Genomic DNA, 9,562 nt, shown 5'->3' with positions numbered 1-9,562 from the left:
CTATTGGTTGTTTCCTTTACTGTTCAAAGGCATAAGAAAACAGAAAACAAAAGACTCTATGTAACTAATTTGCCAATAACCCAGAGTTTTTAAAAGGCAAAATCAAAATTTGAACTAAATTATTCTCAATAATCCATACCTCTCTATGCAAAATAAATTGATAGATTTCATTAAAGCTTTTCTTGAAACAACACATGAAACATTAACTATTTTATAGAACTTTTAAAAATAGACAAGAAATATCAGTATGAAATTCTAGTAATGAAGCCAAGAAGGAAATAGCAATATGTGACAGGCCCTCTGGGCAACAGCCGCTTTTGTTTTATAAAGTACTTTTTTTATGTTAAACTACTCTGGAAGAGGTTGCTTGTATGTTTTATTCAAGTCAATTCCATGCATAATATATAGTGAATGTCTACCATCTGAGCAAAAGGACCACCTAACAGTACTCTTACATGTTCACTGAATCTATCTACTCAATGGCATGGCCCATTTGTGGGTTGACCCAACAGTTTCAGTTGTCACAGTGACCTGCTGACTTATAAATACTTCAAATGACCTCTTACCTTAGTTGCTTGTATTACTATCATCTAGTGTTTTATTTCATTCCTAACACATAAGATTTAGCCCACTTCTTGATAAATGAATGGAAAAATAAATCATTTTTTAAATAGTTCTGGTGATAGTATTTTGTAGTTCAACAGTATATGAGGAAATAAGAAACCTTTGTTCTCCTATTTTATTAAAATTTAATACATAAAGGAAAATAAGGAAAATGGGAAAAGGTTATCAATATGAGCATTCATCAGGTATTTTAGAATTTTTACTTTGTTCATGGAACACGCACTTGTATATGAACTGACCAGTGATGTACCTTGGTGGGTGCAATTTAGAGGACATATTTCAATTGTGTTTTAATTTCACAACACTAGGAGGCTCTTATTTGAATTAGTATCAATGGTGATTTGGGATGACAGCAATCCGTTTAAAAACAACCTGTTATCCTTCTCAAATATAATATGATTATGAAATTCCTTGTGCAGAACTAGTTCTTTTCTTCCTTAGAAAATGTGAATGTTCTAATTACTCACTCATTTTGGTTCAAAGACTATTATAATTCTTTAAATTTGTTTCTTCTACAGAATACAGAGGTTGGGAAATTATTTTCTGATTGAAAAATGAGAGAAGTCAATTTATTGACTTTATACTCTTTCTTTGATGTCTAAATATTTATAGCAATTTTGAATGATTCTACATAAAGTATTTAATATTAATAGCATTTAAGGATTATGTGGAACTTTAGTCATTACAAAATGTTTAGAAATTGCAGGTTTTTGTTTTTTTTTTAACAGCATCATTTTTAGATAACTCAGTATTCAGGCCACATCTTTAGCATCTCAGAAAAGTAAACCAAATAAGGGAAGACTGTCAGTATAGTTTACCATGTTCTAGCTTCAAAATGGATATGAATTGCTGCTGCCATATCAAGCATGTGCAATTCATCCAGATATTCAAAACTACTTCAGTTAGCAGCATTGACTGATTTTGAAGTACTGGGGTCTTTTTCTCCCTAGTATGTATACAGCATAGCTAAGGTTTCCAAGATGGGATTCTAGAGGTCAGAGAACACCAAAACCATATCATCATGCTCTGGTGTCTTACACAAATTCATACCCAAGGTGAGCCTTCAGAAAATGTAAGTTTAATGAATGAATAAATGTTATTAAGACCATTTTTGCATGAAGTAGCCATATTAAATCAGTTCCAGAAGATCTAATTTAATCTGACAAGACCATTCTGTCTATACAAATCTGATCTTAGGAAAATCAGAAATTTTAGGCTTGACTGACATCATTGGCAGTATGTCTTGTAAGCCAGTACAAATTTATGCGGCAAAAGCACCTTTACATTGAAGAACTGAGCAGATTATAGGAAAAATATCTCTTCTAATTTAGCAACAGTAGCATTTAACATGGTGCATCAATAGTCAACATTGAGGGGCCAATGGATCAGGAACTTTCCCAAATAGTTTTTGCCTATGATTGCAATTAAGTGACCATAGCCTATAGTGATTCATTCAAAAGTAAAAAAAAAAAAAAAAAAAAAGAATGTAAAATCAGATGAAATGGAAGGAAAGGCAAATATAAAAAGAACTGATATTTTGGTGGCATCCTGGGCACAGATTAAATTTTATCCTTTTTCAGATACATTTCACAGACCACTTGTGTTCAGAGAACAAACAGAAAAAGGAGGGTTAGCCAGATGGATAGATTTATGTCTCCTTCCCCTTCTTACTCTTTTCAATGGGAGTAGTTCTATGCTTTACAATATTTCTACAAGATATTTTATGTGAAGAAAGAATTCTGATATCTTTCAAAAATGTATTATCATTACCTTTCATGGTCTTTCTGTATAGGGGGAAAATGATTGAGGGAATTATCTTAATTCTATATTTGACAAATCCTCTGTTGCAATCTACCACCCATTACCTACAGAAAACAAGTCTTCAGACATAGATCTTTCATGGCTCACTTTTTTATTTGTAAAATCATTCCCTTCTATGTCACCTGTTTAATTCAAATTTTTCCTAAAGTTGCAACTTCATTTGTCTCCTGAAATAACCTATACTTTCTGTCTTCCATAACCATGCTCATCTATTCTCTCCCTTACCTAAAATACTTTTACTAATGTTTTGAACCTGTCTATATACCTGCCTTTATATCTTTCAAACTCTCCTCAAATGGAAATATATTTCAATGCCTTTTTTTTGTAATTCCCATCTGGGTTGGAACTTTTCCTTCTCTGTATTTTAATACAGAGATATATAGCATATGTTTTTTTTTTAATTTTTTGTTCAGATCAATTATAAAGTTAGCAACACAGTGTACCGGCCAAGAAAGAATGCTCTTAGATTCTCAGTCAAATCTCAATTTTATCACTTTCTAGGTACATGAACCTAAAGTGTTAATGAAGGTATTATTTGTTCAGTTGTGTCCAACTCTTTGCGACCCCATGGACTGTAGCCCATCAGGCTCCTCTGTTCATGGAATTCTCCAGGCAAGAATACTGGAGTGGGTAGTCATTCCTTTCTCCAGAGAACCTTCTTGACTTGGGGATTGAACCTGAGTCCCCTGCATTGGCTACGGATTCTTTACTGTCTGAGCCACCAGACAACCTAAAATAATCACTAAAGCACTTGGTGCCCCAGTTTTCCCACTTCATAGGTATTTTGTGAAGTTTAAATACAAGAAAACAAGGAAAACAGCAGTTTGTACATGGTAAGTGTTCCATGTAGCTACTTATCAAGATGGTTAGTATATGTTTTATGAACATGCATTATTTCCCCAAAAGACAACAATGACTCTGCACTTTGTTTCATTCTATCATTTATGCATTGTAGAATATATCAAGGTGGTTGATATCTAATTGATAAAGATTCTTTTGAATTGAATTTAAATAAACTAAATCAATACTTTGGCCACCTCATGAGAAGAGTTGACTCATTGGAAAAGACTCTGATGCTGGGAGGGATTGGGGGCAGGAGGAGAAGGGGACGACAGAGGATGAGATGGCTGGATGGCATCACTGACTCATTGGACGTGAGTCTGAGTGAACTCCGGAAGCTGGTGACGGACAGGGAGGCCTGGTGTGCGGTGATTCATGGGGTCACAAACAGTCGGACACAACTGAGCGACTGAACTGAACTGAACTGAAACTAAATCAGTGTTCCATTTAGGGTCCCTTTATAATAGAAGCTTACCATTTTTTCTTTCTTTTTTCCCAGGTTTCCTGGTAGAGTTCCAACTCTGGTGATTACATTTGGCCTTAAATATTCCTGGTGTGGTTTAATTGGAAATCTGCCTTTATTTTCTCCCAGAAAGGTAGAAAAAAGAGGAAGCATACAATAATTCCAGCCATAAGTGTCTGCATTCCACTGTGATATGGAGGAGACTAATTCCTTTCACCTCGCTGGGCAGAACTCTGTGGAGACACTATCGATGTATGCATAGTTTGTAAATAGAAACTCTTCCTGAAGCACAATGGCTAATACACATGAGGAATTTACTATACTCATGCCTAGATGATACATTTCTCACATGTATTTTATATTTATCATTTCAACTGTCCTTAGAAGAGAGTTGTATGATTAATCCCCCTTTTCCACTAAGACAGTGAGTTCAAAAAGTTTGCATGATGTGCTTAAAGTTATGGGGCTTCCCTGGTGGCTCAGATGATAAAGAATCTGCCTTCAATGTGGGACACCCAGGTTTGATCCCTGGGTCTGGAAGATGCCCTGGAGAAGGAACTGGCTATCATCTACTCCAGTATTCTTGCCTGGAAAATTCCATGGGCAGAGGAACCTGGCAGGGCACAGTCCGTGGGGTTGCAAAGAGTCGGACACAACGGAATCAACTTAGCATGCATGCACGCGCAAAGTTATACAGCTAATGAAATGGCAAAATCTGCATCTGAAGACAACTGATTCCAAAGAAGGTAGCTTTTGCTAGATAGCTTCTCTATATATTATACTAACATTGAGAGTCATATTTGAAGCATCCTTAGCACATGAAGAACACAAGAGTGACTGCTGGAAATTCCCATAAAATGGGATTTCATGATTTTCTATGGGACTATATGATTTTCTAAGGAACCCTAGAATAACTCAGAATAAAGGGTAGAATGGAAACTAAACTGGAAGTGCTCAAATTCTCTCATCCCAAGGAAGGAGGCTCATAACAGAAAATTAATTTCAGACACTGAAAATGAAGTTACATTTTATACAAAATTGAGTTTATAATCTGAAATCCATAGCTATTCATAAATATTTTAATTTAAATTATCCAATTTAAACCAATACTTTCAAATTCAATTTTTCAAATTGTGTTGTTGTGTCTGTTGTTGCTCAGTCGTGTCGGACTCTGAAACCCCATGGACTGCAGCATGCCAGGCTTCCCTGTACATCTCCATCTCCCAGAGCTTGCTCAAACTAATGACCATCCAGCCATCTAATTCTCTGTCATCCCCTTCTCCTTCTGCCTTCAATCTTTTCTAGCAACGGTGTCTTTTCTAATGGGTCAGCTCTTTGCATCAGGTGAGTAGATTAATTTTAAAAGCTTTATGAAATGTGTGCATAAACAGCATGGAGTGATGGTTCTATAACTGCCTATCTTTTTTTAATATAAATGTATTTATTTTAATTGGAGGCTAATTACTTTACAATATTGTATTGGTTTTGCAATACATCAACATGACTCTGCCACGGGTGTACATGTATTCTGATCCTGAACCCCCCTCCCACAACCCTCCCTATACCATCCCTCTGGGTCATCCCAGTGCACCAGCCCCAAGCATCCTGTATCCTGCATTGAACCTGGACTGGTGATTCATTTCATATATGATATTATACATGTCTCAATGCCATTCTCCCAAATCATCCCACCCTCTCCCTCTCCCACAGAGTCCAAAAGACTGTTCTATACATCTATGTCTCTTTTGCTGTCTCGCTTACAGGGTTATCATTACCATCTTTCTAAATTCCATATATATGCATTAGTATACTGTATTGGTGTTTTTCTTTCTGGCTTCCTTCACTCTGTATAATAGGCTCCAGTTTCATCCACCTCATTAGAACTGATTCAAATGTATTCTTTTTAATGGCTGAGTAATACTCCATTGTGTATATGTACCACTGCTTTCTTATCCATTCATCTGCTGATGGACATCTAGGCTGCTTCAATGTCCTGGCTATTATAAACAGTGCTGCGATGAACATTGGGGTACACATGTCTCTTTCCCTTCTGGTTTCCTCAGTGTGTATGCCCAGCAGTGAGATTGCTGGGTCATAAGGCAGTTCTATTTCCAGTTTTTTAAAGAATCTCCACCCTGTTCTCCACAATGGCTGTACTAGTTTGCATTCCCACCAACAGTGTAAGAGGGTTCCCTTTTCTCCACACCCTTTCCAGCATTTATTGCTTGTAGACTTTTGGATAGCAGCCATTCTGACTGGCATGAAATGGTACCTCATTGTGGTTTTGATTTGCTCTGATAATGAGTGATGTTGAGCATCTTTTCATGTGTTTGTTAGCAATCTGTATGTCTTCTTTGGAGAAATGTCTATTTAGTTCTTTGGCCCACTTTTTGATTGGGTCATTTGTTTTTCTGGAATTGAGCTGCAGGAGTTGCTTGTATATTTTTGAGATGAGTTGTTTGTCAGTTGCTTCATTTGCTATTATTTTCTCCCATTCTGAAGGCTGTCTTTTCACCTTGCTTATAGTTTCCTTTGTTGTGCAAAAGCTTTTAATTTTAATTAAGTCCCATTTGTTTACTTTTGTTTTCATTTCCAATATTCTTGGATGTGGGTCATAGAGGATTCTGCTGTGATGTATGTCAGAGAGTGTTTTGCCTATGTTCTCCTCTAGGAGTTTTATAGTTTCTGGTCTTATGTTTAGATCTTAATCCATTTTGAGTTTATTTTTGTGTATGGTGTTAGAAAGTGTTCTAGTTTCATTCTTTTACAAGTGGTTGACCAGTTTTCCCAGCACCACTTGTTAAAGAGATTGTCTTTCCTCCATTGTATATTCTTGCCTCCTTTGTCAAAGATAAGGTGTCCATAGGTGCATGGATTTATCTCTGGGCTTTCTGTTTTGTTCCATTGATCTATATTTCTGTCTTTGTGCCAGTACCATACTGTCTTGATGACTGTGGCTTTCTAATAGAGCCTGAAGTCAGGCAGGTTGATTCCTCCAGTTCCTTTCTTCTTTCTCAAAATTGCTTTGGCTATTCGAGGCTTTTTGTATTTCCATACAAATTGTGAAATTATTTGTTCTAGCTCTGTGAAAAATACCGTTGGTAGTTTAATAGGGATTGCATTGAATCTATAGATTGCTTTGGGTAGTATACTCATTTCCAGTATATTGATTCTTCCGATCCATGAACACGATATATTTCTCCATCTATTAATGTCCTCTTTGATTTCTTTCATCAGTGTTTTTTAGTCTTCTAGATATAGGTCTTTTGTTTCTTTAGGTAGGTATATTCCTAAGTATTTTATTCTTTTCATTGCAATGGTGAATGGAATTGTTTCCTTAACTTCACTTTCTATTTTGCATTACTAGTATATAGGAATGCAAGGGATTTCTGTGTGTTGATTTTATATCCTGCAAGTTTACTATATTCATTGATTAGCTCTAGTAGTTTTCTGATGGAGTCTTTAGGGTTTTCTACATAGAGGATCATGTCATCTGCAAAGAGTGAGAGTTTTACTACTTCTTTTCCAATCTGGATTCCTTTTATTTCTTTTTCTGCTCTGATTGCTGTGGCCAAAACTTCCAAAACTATGTTGAATAGTAGTGGTGAAAGTGGCACCCTTGTCTTGTTCCTGACTTTAGAGGAAATGCTTTCAATTTTTCACCATTGAGATAATGTTTGCTGTGGGTTTGTCATATATAGCTTTTATTATGTTGAGGTATGTTCCTTCCATTCCTGCTTTCTGGAGAGTTTTTATCATAAACGGATGTTGCATTTTGTCAAAGACTTTCTCTGCATCTATTGAGATAATCATATGGTTTTTATTTTTCAATTTGTTAATGTGGTGTATTAAGTTGATTGCTTTGTGGATATTGAAGAATCCTTGCATCCCTGGGATAAGGCCCACTTGGTCATGATATATGATCTTTTTGTGTTGTTGGATTCTGTTCACTAGAATTTTGTTAAGGATTTTTGCATTTATGTTCATCAATGATATTGGCCTGTAGTTTTCTTTTTTTGTGGCATCTTTGTCAGGTTTTGGTATTAGGGTGATGGTGGCCTCATAGAATGAGTTTGGAAGTTTACCTTCCTCTGCAATTTTCTGGAAGACTTTGAGTAGGATAGGCATTAACTCTTCTCAATTTTTTGTAGAATTCAGCTGTGAAGCCTTCTGGACCTGGGCTTTTGTTTGCTGGAAGATTTCTGATTACAATTTCAATTTCTGTGCTTGTGATGGGTCTGTTAAGATTTTCTATTTCTTCCTGGTCCAGTTTTGGAAAGTTTTACTTTTCTAAGAATTTGTCCATTTCTTTCAAGTTGTCCATTTTATTGGCATGTAAATGCTGATAGTAGTCTCTTATGATCCTTTGTATTTCTGTGTTGTCTATTGTGATCTCTCCATTTTCATTTCTAATTTTATTATTTGATTTTTCTCCCTTTGTTTCTTGATGAGTCTGGATAATGGTTTATCAATTTTATTTATCCTCTCAAAGAACCAGCTTTTGGCTTTGTTGATTTTTGCTATGGCCTCTTTTGTTTCTTTGCATTTATTTCTGCCCTAATTTTTAAGATTTCCTTCCACTAACCCCGGGATTCTTCATTTCTTCCTTTTCTAGCTGCTTTAGGTATAGAGTTAGGTTATTTATTTGACTTTTTTCTTGTTTGTTGAGGTATGCCTGTATGGCTATGAACCTTCCCCTTAGCACTGCTTTTACAGTATCCCATAGGTTTGGGGTTGTTGTGTTTTCATTTTCATTCATTTCTATGTATATTTTGATATCTTTTTTTAATTTCTTCTGTGATTCGTTGGTTATTCAACAGTGTGTTGTTCAGCCTTCATATGTTGGAATTTTTATTAGTTTTTCTCCTGTAATTGAAACCTAATCTTACTGCATTGTGGTCAGAAAAGATGCTTGGAATGATTTCAATTTTTTTGAATTTACCAAAGCTAGATTTATGGCCCAGGATGTGATCTATCCTGGAGAGGGTTCCGTGTGCTCTTGAAAAAAAGTTGAAATTCATTGTTTTGGGGTGAAATGTCCTATAGATATCAATTAGGTCTAACTGGTCTATTGCATCATTCAAAGTTTGTGTTTCCTTGTAAATTTGCTGTTTAGTTGATCTATCCATAGGTGTGAGTAGGATATTAAAGTCTCCCACTATTATTGTGTTATTGTTAATTTCCCCTTTCATACTAGTTAGCATTTGTCTTACATACTGCGGTGCTCCTATGTTGGGTGCATGTATATTTATAATTGTTATATCTTCTTCTTGGATTGATTCTTTGATCATTATGTAGTGTCCTTCTTTGTCTCTTTTCACAGCCTTTGTTTTAAAGTCTATATTATCTGATATGAGTATTGCTACCTGCTTTCTTTTGGTCTCTATTTGCATGGAATATCTTTTTCCAGCCCTTCACTTTCAGTCTGTATGTGTCCCTTGTTTTGAGGTGGGTCTCTTGTAGACAACATATATATGGGTCTTGTTTTTGTATCCATTCAGCCAGTCTTTGTCTTTTGATTGGGGCATTCAACCCATTTACATTTAAGGTAATTATTGATAAGTATGATCCCATTGCCATTTACTTTATTGTTTTGGGTTTGAGTTTATATACCCTTTTTGTGTTTCCTGTCTAGAGAAGATCCTTTAGCATTTGTTGGAGAGCTAGTTTGGTGGTGCTGAATTCTCTGAGCTTTTGCTTGTCTGTAAAGCTTTTGATTTCTCCTTCATATTTGATAAATGGAAGGTCTGCTTGGGCTACACAGGCAAAAATCTTGCTTTTTCTTCATATATACACGTCTCTATGGGTCTAGAT

The sequence above is a fragment of the Bos javanicus genome, chromosome 12 (assembly GCF_032452875.1).
Source record: "Bos javanicus breed banteng chromosome 12, ARS-OSU_banteng_1.0, whole genome shotgun sequence".
NCBI classification, from domain to species: domain Eukaryota; kingdom Metazoa; phylum Chordata; class Mammalia; order Artiodactyla; family Bovidae; genus Bos; species Bos javanicus.
Note: the sequence above shows the minus strand (reverse complement) of the source record.